Here is an 18,600-nt window from a genome sequence, read left to right as displayed (position 1 = left end):
GATTTGGAACTACATCAAATGGATGTAAAGACTGCATTCCTCAATAGAGACATAGAGGAGTCTATATATATAGTGCAACCAGAGAACTTTGAGTCTAACGACTCAAAGCACCTAGTATGTAGATTAAAGAAATTCATTTATGGTTTAAAACAGGCATCTTGTCAGTGGTACCGAAAATTTGATCAAGTGGTTACCTCATTTGGATTTAAAGATAACCCTGTTGATCAGTGCATATATGTCAAGTTCAGTGGGAGCAAGTTTATTATACTTGTTTTGTATGTAGACGATATATTGCTTGCGAGCAATAATAAGGGTATGCTGCATCAAACCAAGTCATTTCTATCTGGTAATTTTGAAATGAAAGATTTGGGTGAAGCATCCTTTGTTTTAGGCATACAAATCTATCGTGATCGTTCAAGAGGTATTCTTGGACTTTCACAACAGACCTATATTGAAAAGGTGCTTATAAGGTATGATATGCAGAACTGTACACCCGGTGACACACCTGTGTCAAGAGGTGATAAGTTCAGTTTGCAGCAGTGTCTACGGCTTGAACTTGAAATAAAGGAGATGGAGCAATTCCCATATGTGTCAGCAGTGGGAAGTCTCATGTATGCACAAGTTTGTACTCGACCAGATATAACATTTATAGTGGGGATGTTAGGCAGATTTGTTAGTAACCCAGGATCGTCACACTGGAAAGCGGTAAAGAGAGTGATGCGGTATTTGCAAAGAACTAAAGGACATATGCTCACGTATTCAAGAACAACCGCAGTTCGTCGAAGTCCAAGCACATCGACATCAAGTTTCTAGCGGTTAAAGAAAGAGTTCAAAGTGGTCAGATTATAGTAAAGCACATCAGCACAGATTCCATGTTGGCCGATCAACTCACCAAAGGCTTGGTGCCTAAGGTGTTTCATGCGCATATTATGGATATGAGAGTCCTTATGGAAGAAGAACTCATCTAGTGGAAGTCTGTATTTATCTTATTGCTCTATATTTGATAATAAAGATAAACATTTTGTTTTGATTATTGTACGTACTTAAAGTTCAAAACACTAATGGGAATTTATATGTTTGTTTGACACTCTGACTGTGATATCATTATTTACTACTGCTGTTTAGCATTTGGTGTTTGTAAATATGATAAAAATTCCTTTTGGAATCATAAAGTTGATCATGATTTGCTATTGCAGTTTAGCATAAAGTATTTTGCAAATATGATCTGACATCTTTTGAGGTCATCTTAGAACCAGTTGGAAATTGACATGTATTGATCACATTTCATGTAATTTCCAATCTACACATCCACATCTTGATCTATGTCATTAATGATATTGGTATTGTGATTACTGTTGGGGCTTGTTACGATCATATACAGTAGCTATGACCTCTTTAGTCCTATACCAATAAAATTAATGGACCAGATTGTTTACAGGGATATTTTATACCAATAAAGTTTGATATCAACTAAAGTTTTACTTATATTTCACATACAACTCACATATAGCCCAAGTGGGAGATTGTTGGATATAATTATCCCTATTTAGTGGGCTTATTTGTAAGTTGCATACGTGAATACGATCCGAACCCTTTAAAGTGATATAACTTATGTCTAGCAGGTTTCGGTTAATTAGATGTGGATCTCATATGTGTAGAACCTATAGTCCAACATCTGTTATCATCTATTTGCTAATAATAGATATTTAGTATATATGGATTTATAGTCCCACATCTATTATCATTGATGGGCTGATAATAGATGTGCACTATATAATGGGTTAGTCCCCAGAGGATTAGGGTAATCTTAAGACGTCTCTTCGTTCCCCATTGACGAAGAGAATCCGGCGCCGTCAACCCTAACTCCTCCGGAAGGCCAACCTTCTTCCCCTTCTTCTTCTTCCACAGGATTGTTGGATCGACGAGCTCTGCACGAAGAACCATGACGATTCCGCTACATTCAGGTTTTTTATAATTACAGTATTTTCTAACAACCAAAAGTTCAATTGCTTACCAGAATAATAAACAAACAACAAAGGGCTGCTTCCTTCTTTAGATACTCGGTGTGTATTTGCAGAAGGGCTTATCAGATAAATTTAATTGCCATGCTTTTAGGGTCACAGGAGTAGTCACTTCACCACCAGGTTGCAAAGGAGCTGACAACAATACATGATCATGTGCAATTGACAAGGTGGGCTTGTCCTGGTTCTTTCCTGATAAGGCAAGGTGTGCTTGTTCAACTGGCAGTCCCTGCATTTGTTAGACCTATCCAAATATCACGAATTTCACCTTCATACAGCATTGTAGAACCATTTCCTCCTACCATACAGGAAACTAGAAAGGGTAGAGGTGGCACCACAGACATGTTAGGAAAGGTCGAAAGGATATGTTTTTTGGCTTGGTAGAACTACAACATCTAAAAGGGTCTAAAAGAACAAGACCTTGTGATGCTCCAAGAAGCAAGTTGTCTACCTCCCTAAATAGATGCTCTGTGATGACACCAAAGCGATGGACAATACATCCAGGTATTGAAACTGCTCCGACTTTTGTTGGAATGCCAGATAACAAGATCACCTTAGAAGTGCTAGGGGGCAGATTTACACTTATCGGGATGAGCTGAGAGATAGATATTTTCAACAATAAGATCAAAGCTTCGGGAATTGCGCTTTATGATATCTGTTTGTGAAGGATGGAGGGGAAATGAGTGCAACCTGAAAATGTCAGACATCTTACTGACAGCAGAGAACTTACTATAAAAATTATCTACATCGTGTTATAATATTATTTACACTTATACATACAAAATATCACCAAGTTCACCAAAATTAAGCTTCCAGCACAGCACTGGACAAAACCTGCTAGGAGAGGCGACATATCATATAAATATATAGAAAAACATAAATAAATACATGATTATGGATCTCAATATCCAAGTTTTTGTAGCATACATAAAGTAATATATATATATATATATAGAGAGAGAGAGCGAGTGACTTATTAGCTTAGGCGCCAACAGAGGACGACCACCGTGGCAGCCTCTCACATGAGAGGTGCCTGCAGCATGTGAGAGGCGCCCGTAGTAGTTGCCCACCGTTGGCCCCTAGGCTATCAAAGATATATATATATATATATATATATATATATATATATTTTTTTTTTTTTTTTTTTTTTTTTTTTTTTGGAGATCCATAATCATGTTGGTTCCAAGTTGCCTATAAATTATTTTCTTAAGGTTCTGGCAGATGGGTGGCCATGTCAGTATCTAATTTAGTGTGGCAGAATTGGGGTGTAGAGATCAGCATAGGTAAAGGGCATATGAAGAATCTGAATATGAGAAACTCTAATTATAGCTTTCAAAATATTCTATTCCATTTTCAGAAGGGATCCAATCATTTAATGCTACAGTATGCAGAGAACAATCTCTACTAAACATAGCTGCAGGGGGAGCAGGAAAATCTACGGAAGAGAGAGGAACTCAGGAAGAAACAAAGTTCATAACCAAAAGCATGGCTCGATACATCAGAAACTTGCATATAGGCTTAGCATATACAATGCACTTATTATCCTTTAAATTACTCGGCGTCATCATCAAACCATGCTTGTCTAAACTATTTGGGGTGGCCTACATGAATCTTATCCCCCATTGAGCTCTATGCTTTGTTATTTAAATTACTAACTAAATTCAAACTCTATATTACTTGCTGATTGATGGACAGAGCTTGACCCTTCCATCAAACTAATGTTGGTATAAAGTACATGGTAATTGTCAGATGGCTTACGTATTCCCTTCCACAAGTGATTGCAGAAATATATTGTATTTAGGTCATTGAGCACATTCAACATGGGCCATTCATCTTCAATTCTTCACATTTCTTCACCCCATTCAAACAAATATATCACTGTACATTGATAAGGAAACGACATGGCTAGTGGGAAGTCCTGGTACCAGTCTACCATAGCATAACTATAACCTCAATAATAGTCAACGAGCAATAATGTGTAACTCCGTTGGCATGTCAAGTAAATGAGCATCAAAATAATGTAGATACTGGTCATCTAAGTTGGACTCTCCAGTATGAATGTTTTGAAAGAATATTTTAACAGCACCCAGGAGGATTCAAGTAAGCCCCAAATAGTTGGAACATCACTTGTTTCACAGATAAGGATTCAAAAAGAATATAAGAATACGGGCATCTACATTTACACTTTTGTTCCCTAGTGGAAGTTATTATGCTTATTTTATCAGATTCATTGCTCAAATGTAACTATCTGCATAATGATATCAATTTCTCAATGCCCTCAACACAATCCTTACCTGTTTTGGATTGGTCAAAAGGGACTCATAATATTCAGCACACATTATCGAGGCTTGTAACATAGTATTTTGATCATCAGATGCATTACTGTCCCCTTTGTTGGACGGTCCAACTAAAGGTCCAACATTTAATCAAAATTTCTATAAGATTTTCAGTTGATTGGGCTGCAACTTATTCATGGTGACTTATCATCGGTGTTCAAATTAGTCCCCTATGATATATAGCATTAGGAGCTTTCTATATCTTGATGTTCTGTTCAGTTGTGTAAGAATTAAGTTCCTGCATGTTACGATTTCAATATCACTGTGTCTAACAATGCAATGTCGTGTCAGAAAAGACCTCAAGGTCACTTGGGTCTCCTGCATTGAACCATACAGCTAAATGGCTCTGTGTTGTCTTAGTATCTAGATTGTCTAAAATTCAGTTTGGGTGAACTTCCTAAACAAGGTTCATAACACACGTATGTGCAGCGGGTGATGTATATGCTTGACTTTGAACACAATAAAACTATTCTTAAATGGTTGAGTTGATTGTGAGATTGGATACAATGGTTATGGATATAAGAATATTAGTGCAATTTTAATCTATGAAGTTCATTAGTCAGAGAAAGTTCTCATAGAGTAGACAAGAACTTTTAGAACTGTGGAAAAATAGGTTATCATGTCTAAGTGCAATATCAAATGATTTTATTTTGCATTATTCTTATTGCCAAATAAATTACAGACTCCATAGTGATGAAGATAATTGTTTATATCATCAGGCAAACGTGTTTTGAACCAATATCCAATATCCAATTCGATGTGTCCTACCTTTTACTAATCAGTTACGATGAGATACAAACAATAAACAAATAAGAAAAAAACACTCACCTAATAAAAGGAAGGGCAGGATCAGAACAGTGTGTGCCTGATGGAAGCCTTTCTGCAGAATTTGCAAGTGAGATTGCGAGGCCACTCTGACCAGCAGGTGTGATGAGTGGATAAAATGATCTAAGTAGGCAAGCTGCAGCACTCCATGCAACAACAGGATCCCCAGCACGGGCAGAGGACATCAAAATCTCTCTCAAAACAACCATCTGTATGCTGCTCCATTGAGACTCAAACAAAGAGACTATTAATTGAGGGTGGGTGCACTTTTCCCCATCAGAATGACTTGCTCCCAGTTCCTTATGTTTGGACCAAAAGGGATCTTGCTCCCTGTTGCTTATGTTAGGACCAAAAAGAATTTAGATATCTTCACAATAGCATAAGTTCTCATGGTTTTATTTTTGGGCTCTACCCAAAAGGCTTTATATCAATAAAGATATCTTTCCCTTATAACCCAATAATCTCCCCTCAAACGAAGGACCACAGGCTTCTCACGTCCGATCCTTGACCCACTAGGTCTTCCTGCCCCTTGTCCACCTGACTTACTAGGACTTGCTTGTCTAGCCGCAACTAGGACTTTCTACCTGGTGTCTGATCCTCTTGATTCGGACACGGGAGCCCTCACTTCCTTTGCTCGAGGTCAATATTCTACTCACATGACTCAATTAGACAATAGCTCTTGTGCACAGTCAGTGGTTAGACCTTCTGATAATCCGGACTCTGATATCAATCGTTAGACCAAAAAAATTAAGAAATCTGGACAATGGTATGATATTGTCTACTTTGGGCCAAAGCCCTCATATTTTGTTTTTGGGCTCTACCCAAAAGGCCTCATACCAATTGAGATATCTTTCTCTTATAAATCTATGAACTTTTCCATGTATTTTCAATGTGAGACTTTGTTTGCAACCTTACAACCCAGCACCTTAATGCAAGCAACACGAAGAAATAAGATATATCAAAATCGTAAAAGAACCTAAGGCAATGTTGGTCTGGAATCTCCACCCAAAACTCAGGCAAATATGAAAAAGAAGCAAGTACACATAAATAAGGTTCAACATTCAGAGTGGTTCAACTTCATTATCTCAATATAGATTGGCAGTTCTAAAATTTTAGCATTTTAATCTCTACATTTTTTTTACCATTTTGCTTGGTTAGCCACCACCCTATATTCTATAATAGCATGTTTGGTTGATGAGAATAGTTATTTTATTCCCTACAAATTCCTAGGAAAAAATATAACTATCTTTGGTTGTAAAAATGACCTTGAAATAGTTATTTCCATGGACTTGTAATTCTCAATGCCTCAAAAATAGTTATTCTTTGATTTGCTCCTTATCTATTACATCCTTCAAATAACATATTTGATTTGCCTAACAAGAAAAGCTGAGCCAGATTAGCAATAGGTCAAATGGTTCGAGTGAAATAAAAGGGCCCAGAAGGCCAGATGGATAAATTGAACTACGCAAGTTGAGTGAGCTAGAGGGACCAGTTAGGTCGGATGGACTTGGCACGCTGTTGAGCCAAATAAAGTGGTTGAGTAAGAAGGATCCATTGAGTAAAGCGGGTCAGATGTTAGGTAAGGAAGGTCCAAAGCACTAGTTGAGTTCGGTCAAGTGAGTCGAAGGGGCTAATCAAGCTAACACAGGACCACTTGGGTTGAGCGAACTAGAGAGACTAATCCAGCCAGGCACACTAAGGGGTTCAGCAAGTCAAACAGGACAAGTGGATCTAGTGGGTCAACTAGATTGGGTAACCAGATTGGATTAATTAGGCTGGACAGATCTAGATAGTGTACTAGTCAAGTTGGGCAGGCCAATCAAGCAGGCTGAACCAAGCAAACTAATATACTAGTTAGGCTAGCTAATAAAATCCATCAGACTAGTGAAGTCGATAAAATCAATTGCGCCTCTATGGGTGGTTGAATTGAACAAGCAATCGGAAGGGGTGGTTGATGCAGTTAGTGGTCAGGCTGGATAACTTCGTCAAGGTGATTGGGTCTAACGGGGAAATTGAGGCAGACAAGCCAGATGAACCAATGAAGCCAATTAATGTGATCAAGTTGGACGGACTAGGAAAATTAGTTGAGTAGAACAAGGTGATCATGCTAAACTGGCGAGACAAACTAAGGACCAAAATCCTAGCTTGGAATGGAATTTCTTACCTTGGTTATATGCCATCAATAATTTGAATTCCATGGGCCATTTGTCTCAATAAAGAAAGAGAACATTCAAAGTGGATATAATCTGACTCGTGCTTTTATGTTATATAAAAATAAAACAAATATTACCACAAAATCAAATTCATGTTCCTAGAAGAGTATGTTAATAATTTTGACTTGGCACATGGGAACATAATTTGGTAAATAAAAAGCAAATCGATAAAAGAGGATCTGAACATTAAAAATGCTACATATTGTGATAACTTACCTCGGATGCTGGACTCATATTTTGTCTCTTCCTTCTGCTTTGGACATGGTTAGCATTTGAAGTCATACATAACACTTGCATAGCACTTATAGCAGCACATGCATTATCCTGCTGCAGGTAGAATTGAGCTACTTGTCGGGAAAAGAAGGCAGCTTTGTGATGATAACCAAGTGTCCCAAATAATCTTGCTATTTCAATATACAAAATTAAGCGATCATTTGCATCAATTAGAGATTTTGCACCATCGGCAGCACTCGTTAACAGCTCTACAACCTCCTTAGCAAGTTCACGCCTATCAGATTGACATTAAGAGAAGCAATATAGGTGTTATTAACTTCCAAACTGTTTAGTAGGGTCTCAAGAAAACAATCAAAATTATAAGTACAAATGACAGGAAAGAAAATATGTTTATCATTTCCAAATAAAAAAGAGAGAATATTTTTCATAAATGACAACCAATCAAATCTACAGAATAAGATGGGGGAAAATGCAAGTAATACAAACATTAAAAACAAATATAGCAGCAAGTGAAATGGTTTTCAACACTCCATAATATTTCAGTTGTAAAAATAAGTAGATCAGATAAATTTGAGCTTCAACAAGTTGTAGAAAGGTTATGACTATCAATACACATAGAAAACCTCAGTGATTAACTCAGATAACTTAAGGTTTCTTCATGAAATTGTCATAAGCAGATACAGAGTTGAGAAAAAGCTTCTTTGAAAGGATGATAGACAATTTAGCATGGCATGTAATAGACTATGTCAACTCAAATTAACTATAAGCTTCAGTTGGTAGATAAACAAGCTTGCCTAGTTATTTTCACTTTTACTAGTTGACTAAGGAAAATGATTGAAGTCTGTTTTATTTCATGTTTTGTTATATGTCCCATGTGCATATAGATGCTTTGGTGTGTTATCAAGTTTTGTTATCTTGCGATGTCCACCTATCAAGAGCCTAGATAATGTGTGTGATATCTAATAAATAATGCATAACCCCAAATTTTCTTGTTTCACATTTTATCTCAATCTCATATCGTATCAAGTGAAATGCAAACAATTGCTTTCATCCTACTCTTCTTTAACTCTATATTACTTCTACAGATGCAGCTAATTCTAATTTTGTCATTTTAGAACTGTTTGTCTGGTTTGTCCACCCCTTCTCTCCTCATCACTGCCCCTCTTTTCACTTTTGCCACTTTCTTTTCACTCTGTCGTTGCTTGTTTTTGCCTTCTATCTCACACTCTTCTTTCTGCTTTCTCAGATAAGAATATACTAACTTTTTTCCCATAGCCTTAGTACTTAAAAGATGCAATAGGTAGAGGGAGACCAAAGAAAGCTTTGGTCAACATGATTCAAAAAGATTTAAGAGAATGTGATTATTAGTAGTAATGTAGTCTTGCAATACTTCCAATTAAAGAATAAAATTTGTGCTGCTAAACCACAAATAGTTGAGATGGCATGGCTTCTAGATATGCATGTTCAGGTTGTAATTTTTATGTGATATAGGTTGTACAAGTTAACTAATACACAATAATACAATATACATGTTATATGTTTGGTTAACATAATATTTTCTAATGTTTATAACATAGAGTCTAAACCAATTTAATTATACATGTAGTAGGCCTGATGAAAAACAGATCTTGTCAAAATCTAATACAATTTCTTGGTTTTAAAAAAAATATTGTTAAACGTTTGTCTCCACAGAGATACAAAGGAAAGAACAAAAAATGAAGGCACTTAAATGACAAACCATTGCTATATGATAATGAAGAACTAGCGATGCACTGCCAATTCAATTCCAAGCACATGCAGCAGTTAAAAGCATAAATAAGCTTTCATATTCATTCAAATAAAAAATAATAATAGAACAACTTCAAAGCTATGAAGCAAATAACATATAGATGAAAGTTTGGCTGCTACCAAAAGATGAAATATAGGAGATAAAGGCACTAATAACCAGGAAAAGCAAGCATAATGGACAGTCATACCAGCAAAGATATCTAGCTAGCTTCAGTGTAGGTTCTAGTTCAAAGCTCACTGTTGAGACCCTACAAAATGATAGAAGAGAAAATGGTTCAATTTGTGTTAGCAGAGAGATCAAAAGAATTTTCTGGTTCACTAGTGTAAATGCAAAAGGTCATCTAATATGCCCAACAAAATATAGTAGAAGAAAAAATTATTCTCACTCAGTGACACTCAATGAATCAAAAGTATTATAAACCTAAGCAGAAAATTTGTAGAGAAAGTGATCGTACATGTTGATGCACCATGGATCAGATAAGTTCAGTGCCATATTTCCCCTACAAGGTCAACAGTTCCAGGCATATAGATACAGTTAGATAAAATATTGATATCTATAATCCGAGTGTTGATACAAGAGAATTAATGCACTATCGTATTAATCCCAACTGTGGAATGCATGTGTCCATCTAAATCACTATCTGACATCATGAACATCTTATCCAGTATGCTAGATTTCTCAGGAGGATCAAAGCAAGAGTCAGCATGGCACTTGAACATAGTATGACAAGTGATTCTTTGAATAGGAAGTTTACTACCAAGCAAATTAAACAATGACAAACACACTGCAAACTTAATACTTTTTAAAAAAATTATTTCCAAGATAGAGTAATACCTTTCCTTGGAATGAGCACAAAACTTACTTGATGATGGTAACAGAAACGGGTTGTAGCATTTGCCTATTATTAGTTTATTACTGCTGATGAGTTCAAGTATATATTTTTTTTGGTAAATTTTCTCAATGCAAGCTTGATATAAAGGAATTACAAAGAGCTTTCTAGAAAATATAAGTTTAGGTAGATTGATTTTCCCATAGCATTTTTTTTTAAAAAAACAATTCATATAGAAATTAGCTAACTAATCCAGTTGCAATATCAGATGTTGAAGGAAAGAAAAGAACACAAATAGCTATTTTGTGTACTGTTGTACATTATCTTGTAGATAAGATCTTCTGTACAGCTGGATGACAGTGTAATAGCAGTACTTCACTTCCTCCTCTAGAACAGGATCTTTATAATCCATTCGATCAACCTAAACATCGAAAGGGTAACTATATAAATCAATATTCTTAGCACAATCCACCAAAATTCTTATGGAAAATTGTCAATGGAATTCATGCTATCATGTAAGAGATCATTGGAATAACTAACACTGCAAACATATGGAAATTATTTACCAATAGTGCACAGATGGTAACCTCCAGAGCCCCTGCATGCCAGAATACATCCCCAGTTAATCTTGCTAGGTCTATTGAAGTGGAGTAATGTGCATTAGCATCAACAGGTGATCCTGCCAACAAACAGAAATCACCTATTGTCTTTTGGGCACGGGCAAGCCTCCTTTTCTTTGCTTTGATAAACTGGAATAAAACCAAACTAAAGTCATTGAAATCTCCAGTCAACTGAACTTCTAATTTGTTGTTTTCAATGTGGTACTTAAAATTATTTTTTATGTCCTTAGAACACCTAAAGAATAAACCTCCTCTGCACCAAGACTAGATTGGGAGTCCAAAGGTGTCTTCAAGATGGTTCCAGAAGACTCAGAGCGAAGAACCCATTTCTCAAATTCCATCAACAAAGAAGCAGCAAGATCTTGCATCATAGTCACCATGTGAAATTCTTGTGTCTTTTGATCAGAAGGGGCGAAACAATGTGATGTTCTCTCTTTTGTTATCCCCATCCTCCAACTGTTGTCAAAACCCATAAAAACAAGTAATGTACAAAGAACCAAAAGAATCAAAAGAAGCAGCATAGTTTGAAGAATTTAATTTTGAATGTTAATAACCAGCCATCAGAAATAAGTCACGCAGACCTCAGATGATACAATCTTTTCATGAGAGAAAATAGAAAAGAAGAAGTGTTCTGACAGGTAAATTCCAAAATTTGATATTAAGCCTTAGCAAGAGATTCAATGAAATTTCAGGAAAGAGAAAATAATGGTTAGCGGAGAACAGACAAGTCTTTGTTTTTAGATCACTGAAACTACATTAAGACACAATACCATGAAGCAAAAAAATCTTCCCAACCAAGAAATCAAACCTATGTTTGCTAACTGAATCAGTCCAAGAGAAATAGCATGTAATCAAACTAACAGAGGAATGCAAGTGCATATGTCTAACATCACTAAGTAAACCACCTCAGCAATATGGAAGTCAACAAAACCAGATCAAACATACATAGACTGTTAACGGCCAGGGACGCTAATACTGGTCTGGACATTAGGCAAAAAGAAGTCATGCGAGACTTAGAACAACTCTAATTATTTAATTGGAATTACATTAAACTTTTCTGTAACGACTTTTTAACCCTTACAGCAGTCTCAGGAAATTATTGTAATCCAGCTTTAGGAGAAATACTTTTTAGTAAATTTCAAGGGGAATTAGGAAAAGAAATATATAAAACTTGGACAGATTTACAAGTAGCACCATTGTATGACAACATAGGAGTACGAATTCAACACGTACTGACAACACTAAAAACCAAATGCACTTACATCTAAATTCAAAAGCAACTTAAAAATCAACATTATGATTTTTGTAGTCAAATTTATACCCCTCCGCAATATGAAAGTCGACAAACCCATATCAAACATAGCAGACGACGACAGATATTAATTGCGCCAAAACCTAAGTTTACATCCAAAAAGACTTATTATCTTAGAAAAGTACAGAACGGAAACTATATCTCAATAAAGAAAAACATGTTAGGAGATTTAAACCAAAGAAAACATATACTAACACTATTATTTGTTTTGCTTGCCATAAACCTAGACACCTTTCCTCTGCTTGTCCTAAAAGAAAAAACTTATTTAGTCGTGAAGCTAAAGTTGTGGGCAATACAAACTTTGATCTAATCGACGTACAATCAGATCTTTTTGATATTTCTTCAATTTATTCAATTATTTCTATACTTGATCTAAAAGAATTACCTCCAGAGGTTAGAAAAGACTATTCTTTGATTAATTCCTTTCTCGACCCACATAATGATGACTCTGAGGAAGATGAGTTTACTGATCCCATGTTTGACGAAACATTACATGACTTTCAAACCCTATCTTTAATGCATCGCCAATTCATCCCTCAAAACTTAATGGATCTACGTTCAGACCAAAGAACTTGTTCTCATGAGTGGATGTTAAAAGAAGGATCTGATAATATTCCTTGTTTCACATATGGTTATTATCTTTCCATACTCAATAGAGGCTCCTGTAAACTGTGTAAGAAACAATGTTGCAATCTTTGTCTCAATACTCTGTTCCAAATCACGATTCCTCAAACTCATACTGTTAAACGCAATACACTTACACTGCTAGAATCTCGAGTAGCTATTTTAGAAACATAGCTTAATTTATTAGAAACAGAACTTAATCTATTACGGGAAGGCACTCCTCTGCAATATACTCAAACTAGTCCTTCTTCCTTCTCTCCTGAGCTCACAATAGGTGATAAAGGAAAAGGGCTTATGCAAGCTCAAAATGACTCTCAGTCACCAAATGACCCCACTAAGACTGAGTTTGTTTTTATACAAACTCCTAATATCTGTAATACAGGTCTAACATTGGATATACGTGTTCAATGTATTCTTAACATTCAAGGACATGAATTAACTTTACATGCTTTCTTGGATAGTAGTGCTACCACTTCCACTATTGATGAATCCTTAGTTCATTTATTCCATCCACATTGATTAAAACCACCAATACTCCTCTTCTGAGTACCCAATTTAATGGCCAGCAACTTAGTTGCCATAAATTTGTCGAAAATGTTCATTTAAGGTTCTTTACTAATTACGGCGTTTTTAGTTCTCTCTTACTTCTTTCCCAGTTATGGACACTACATATGCCGCGTAAAACTATTCCACTCATTTTAGGTCTTAACTTCCTTATCTCCCCTGACCGGGCATTTTTACTTACTAGGACTATGCTGTTTTTCTTTCTACTCCTATTATTTCTCCCATTCTTTCTGCCTATCTGTCCGAGGTTACGCTCCGAAGCGTGGTGAACCCCCAGCTGTTGAATCCTGTAATCCTACCTCTTCCTCCTGTTCCTGTAAAATGAAAACGAAACTCAAAGTAAATATCTCCTTACAGGAAAACTAGTATCACTTGGCGAAAGCCCAGAGAAAATAGATAACCTTATTATAGACGAGTCTTGGATGTTGGATTCTGAGACCGATACTAAGACAGATACTTATTATCAGGATTGTTTCACTCCTAGATTTTTATATCATTTAATAAGCCATCAAGATAAGCTTGACACAGTAATTTCTAGACTTGAAAAAATAGAAATTCTAGGAGAAAATCCCACAAAATATTAGGAAAAAGATAAGGTATATTGCAAACTTAATATTATTAATCCAGACTTAACCATTAAGGCACAAACTTAAGATATACAAATTGGGAGACAGAAGAATGTAAAATGCATATAACTCAACTCTTGGCATTAAAAGTCATGCAAAGATCAGACTCTAGACACAGAAGTCCTGCTTTTATTGTAAATAAAGGAGTAGAGAAGAAACGTGGACAATCTAGGATGGTGTTTAACTATAAACACCATTCAGGAGGAGAGCTATCAAACGTAGCCAGTACTAATGTTTCTTTTTCCTGTAGTATATGTTGCATTCTTTTTCCCAGAAATAGAGGCAAAGTTTGTACAAAATTGATGTCCTGTACCCATAGTTATTGAAGAAGTCCATAAGTCATAAGTGTAACTGACGTAATTAACCTTCCTACATAATTTTTATGCAAGAATTTTTCTGCCTGAATATTGGCTTTTCTAAAGGAGTAGAGCAATTGGCATCTACATCCTAAGTATGCTGTTTCTGGAGTAGAGCATTGAGGAAAACTTTTGTACATATAATTTTATAAGTGTATTCCTTAACATAAGTAATAGTAATCCCTGGCGTGGGATTTTGATGAAACCAATTTAAGACTTCTTCAAGTTCTAGAAAATGTTTATAGGAGGAAGTATCTCCTAAGTGGCTAATATAAGTTTGTATGTCTTCAAGCAAGGTTTTGAGAGACAGTAAACTGTCTTTCTTTGTAGCCTATAAGTTTCCAATGACTGATAATTCATGGGTCTAAGTGGCACAGAAAGTAAGTCTGTTTCTAGTCTATTAAGACTAGAACTTGTAGATGAAGCTACCATTAAATAAGTCTTGTCTTCTTGGACTTTGTTGTCCTTATGAAATAATGGACTTATCATAAAGTTAGGACCTAATTTGGTCCAAAGTACGTCATATGCTTCATGAATAGAATAGAACTCTTTATATTGTGGTGGATTTTTCTTCTAGGAGAAGATTTTTCACTTCGTCCCAAGTAGCATATAAACCAACATAAGCTCTTGAGAAGATAGAATAGCAGGAGAATTTCTTGCCAAGTGGTTTCTGCACAATTGTGAGAAAGTAATTTGTAGGAGCATTAATAATAACTATCTTCTGGCTTGATATTCCGGGAAAAGTTGGAATGTTCCAAACATTGTCTATCAAACACTGTTGGATAATATCAAGTTGTCCCCTTAATGGACATTGAAAAGTATCTTCTCGTCTGAAGTATTGACGGAGTTCTTGAGCTCCAAATTTCATAGTTTTTTTAGTGTCCATAAGTTCGAACTCTTTTCTGTTTATCCATTCCTGCACAAATATATGTTAAGTGTTAAATTAAAAGGCTCGATAAAGTATCAGCAAGTGAGTTATTTATGCCTTTAATATGTTCCCAATAAATTCTTAAGCCTCTATTAAGGATAACATCTGTGAATTTTATCCAACATTTGGATCCAAGCCCTTTTCTAACGTCTTTTGTTTGTTGGCTATATTTGGCGATGGCCTCACAATCGGTTCTAAGGGTAATTTCCGGTTTTCTATAAATAAATAACATAAAGGCTTCTAGACAGTAAATAACTACAAGGATTTCATAATCTAATCCTGTTTCTTTGTATTTACCTGAGGCATAACGGCAAAGTGTTTCAGAAGTCTTTGGCTCGTATTTTGATTTTTTACTAAAAAGCGCTCCACTCCAACCAATTTCAAACAAGATAATCAAAATCTAAAGGAAGTGTTGGAAGTTGTTGTACCATTAATTTGATTTGTCTAAACAGCTCAATATCCTGTTGATTAAAATATTTTTGTCCTAGGACATTTTATTGTATAAGGGCCCACTAATTTTTCCAATATCTTTCAAATATGGTCGGGCATAATTAAGTAATCCTAGAAAGGATCGAAGTATTTTTATGTCTTCCATTTTATCTGGAAACCCTAATAATTTGCTTGTTATATGAGCTTGAAGAGTTATTTTTCCTTGGCCAATAAGACTGCCTAGGAATTCAATATGGGTTACAGCTAATTTCATTTTCTTTCTAGACATAATTAACCCATGCTTTTCAAATAAGTTAAAAATCATATATAAATGGGCATAATGTTCCTCCTTAGTATGAGAAAATACCAAGATGTCATCTATATATATGCAAGTAAAGTTTGTCACAGGTCTAAAAATATCATCCATCTTTCGTTAAAATACTTGAGGTGCGACCTTAATCCGAAAGGCATTACTAACCATTCAAAGTGTCCTTCGGGACAAGAGAAAGTTTCCATGGAACAGACTCCAGATTCATACGTACTTGCCAAAATCTTGATTTAATGTCAAATTTGGAATACCATTTAAACTTTTGGATTTTTTTAAGAAATTGATCTTTATCTGGAATTTTATATCCATCTTTATGACAATTACGTTTATAGTTAAACACCATCCTAGATTGTCCACGTTTCTGTTTTGCTCCTTTATTTACAACAAAAGCAGGACTTCTAGAGTCTGATCTTTGTATGGCTTTTAATGCCAAGAGTTGAGTAATATGCATTTTAAATTCTTCTGTCTCTCAATTTGTATATCTTAAGTTTTGTGCCTTAATGGTTAAGTCTGGATTAATAATATTAAGTTTGCAATATACCTTATCTTTTTCCTAATATTTTGTGGGATTTGCTCCTAGAATTTCTATTTTTTCAAGTCTAGAAATAACAATGTCAAGCGTATCTTGATGGCTTATTAAATGATATAAATATCTAGGAGTGAAACAATCCTGATAATAAGTATCTATCTCATTATCGGTCTCAAAATCCAACATCCAAGACTCGTTTATAATGAGATTATCTATTTCCTCTGGGCTTTCGCCAAGTAATACTAGTTTTCCTGTAAGGACATATTTGCTATGGGTTTCGTTTTCGTTTTACAGGAACAGGAGGAAGAGGTAGGATTACAGGATTCAGTAGCTAGGGGTTCACCACGCTTCGGAGTGCTAACCTCGGACGGATAGGCGGAAAGAATGGGAGAAATAATAGGGGTAGAAAGGAAAACAGCATAGTCCTTAGTAAGTAAAAAGGTCCGGTCAGGGGAGATAAGGAAGTTAAGACCTAAAATGAGTGGAATAGTTTTATGCGGCATAGGTCGAGTCCATAACTTACTATTACTAAGTAGATGAAGCAACCATGTGACATTTTATGTCAACTTAAATCAGATTTTAATCTACTCCTGAAATCATAAAGTGCATGGTTTTTCTAGATAAACCACCTTGGCAGTTTTAACAAATTTTCTCAACCTTTTCGCCTTAGTTCTTATTCAAATTAAATATCGGAGTCCTTATAAATATGAAAAATAGAAAAATATTTTTCATTTGTGTTTAAATGTATTTCAGTCTTTTTTTTTCCAAACAAGGCTCTCTCCCTAACTGAATGGACACAAATGGCAGTATCAGGAGTGGGAAGGAGGAAGATGAGTGTATTTTCATCCATTCAGAGCCTATTTGTGGATTAATGATTAGAAAGGGCCCTCCTAGGGCAATTACTTATAATTTATTGGTCAACTTTGAAAATGTTCATACTGTCTTAATAGGTTTTTCCTCATTTTGTAAAATATTGGAGCTAGACTTATGGTTCAAATATAAATAGGTACAGCCTTTGATGGTAGAAAATAATACATTGGCTAACTCTAACCTGATTTTAAAATCCCCAGAGCAACATCTTACTGATTCATTATTCAAACATCCTCCAAATGTTATAAGAAGGTTAACTGATAAATGTCTGCATAAAGAAGACAGAAATTCTAGCTTCTCACCTTACAACTTCAGTGCTGCTATACAAAATCCCTCTGAAGGCTGATAATGTAACATAAGTCAGTTTGCTGACTTCTCACAGCAAACCAAATTCCATGTCACCTATTCACCAAAATTTTCCTCATTCTTTCTATTATTGACTTAATCAGCTAAGGACTTTGCAATATCATAAAAATTTAGATACAGTAGATGCTAGATATGATAACTACAATTGCAGGAATCATACAGCAAAAGAAAATGATTTGAATTGCGTTAGACAACTAATAGGAAAGAAGAAGATCTAAGAGACACCTGGGAGTCAGAGGGGCAGAAAACAAAGCAGCGTTTGGCCAGGGCAGAAGAGTAACCCTTGCATGCGGTGGCAAACTGGTCAGCGACGAGACCGAGGTCGGGGGGAGCGGGGCAGTGGCAAAGGCCGATAACGGCGAGGATCTTGCGACAGGACTGGAAATCCTCCCAGGGGCTGGCCGGCGAGCCTCCAAGCAGGAGCTTGAAGCTGATGCTGCCGGTCTCCCATGGCTGGTGGGTGAAAGGGCTCTTCTGGTGCTCCGAATAGAAGGAACTGGTCGAGGAGAGGTCGATCCGGGCGTGGCGCCCCAGCATCGCCACGTACGACCGCAGCAGCGAGTGGGGGATCGGGCCGCCCACAGGGAGTACCGCCACCCGGATCGTGGAACCCGTCTCGATGCTCACGTCCGGCTCCTTCACGTCGCGTCGAGAAGGCCGCCGGAGTCCGGACGACGAAGAGGAGTCGATGATGGGAAATTTAGATCGGAGAACTCGCAACGAGGTGGAATCGCTGGACCTGACTCCTACTCGAGCCATAGGAAGAAACCCAACTTTGCACTAGAATTTAATTTATTTCAT

General features: G+C 36.2%; 1 pseudogene; it reads right to left on the bottom strand.

Annotated features, from left to right (window-relative positions):
• Positions 1 to 1,322: 1,322 nt before the first annotated feature.
• On the bottom strand, positions 1,323 to 18,575 carry LOC121989422 (annotated as a pseudogene).
• Between the last annotated feature and the right edge of the window lie 25 nt (positions 18,576 to 18,600).

This window comes from Zingiber officinale, chromosome 1B (genome assembly GCF_018446385.1).
Source record: "Zingiber officinale cultivar Zhangliang chromosome 1B, Zo_v1.1, whole genome shotgun sequence".
Lineage (NCBI taxonomy): Eukaryota > Viridiplantae > Streptophyta > Magnoliopsida > Zingiberales > Zingiberaceae > Zingiber > Zingiber officinale.
Note: the sequence above shows the minus strand (reverse complement) of the source record. Positions and strands in the feature narration are given on the sequence as shown.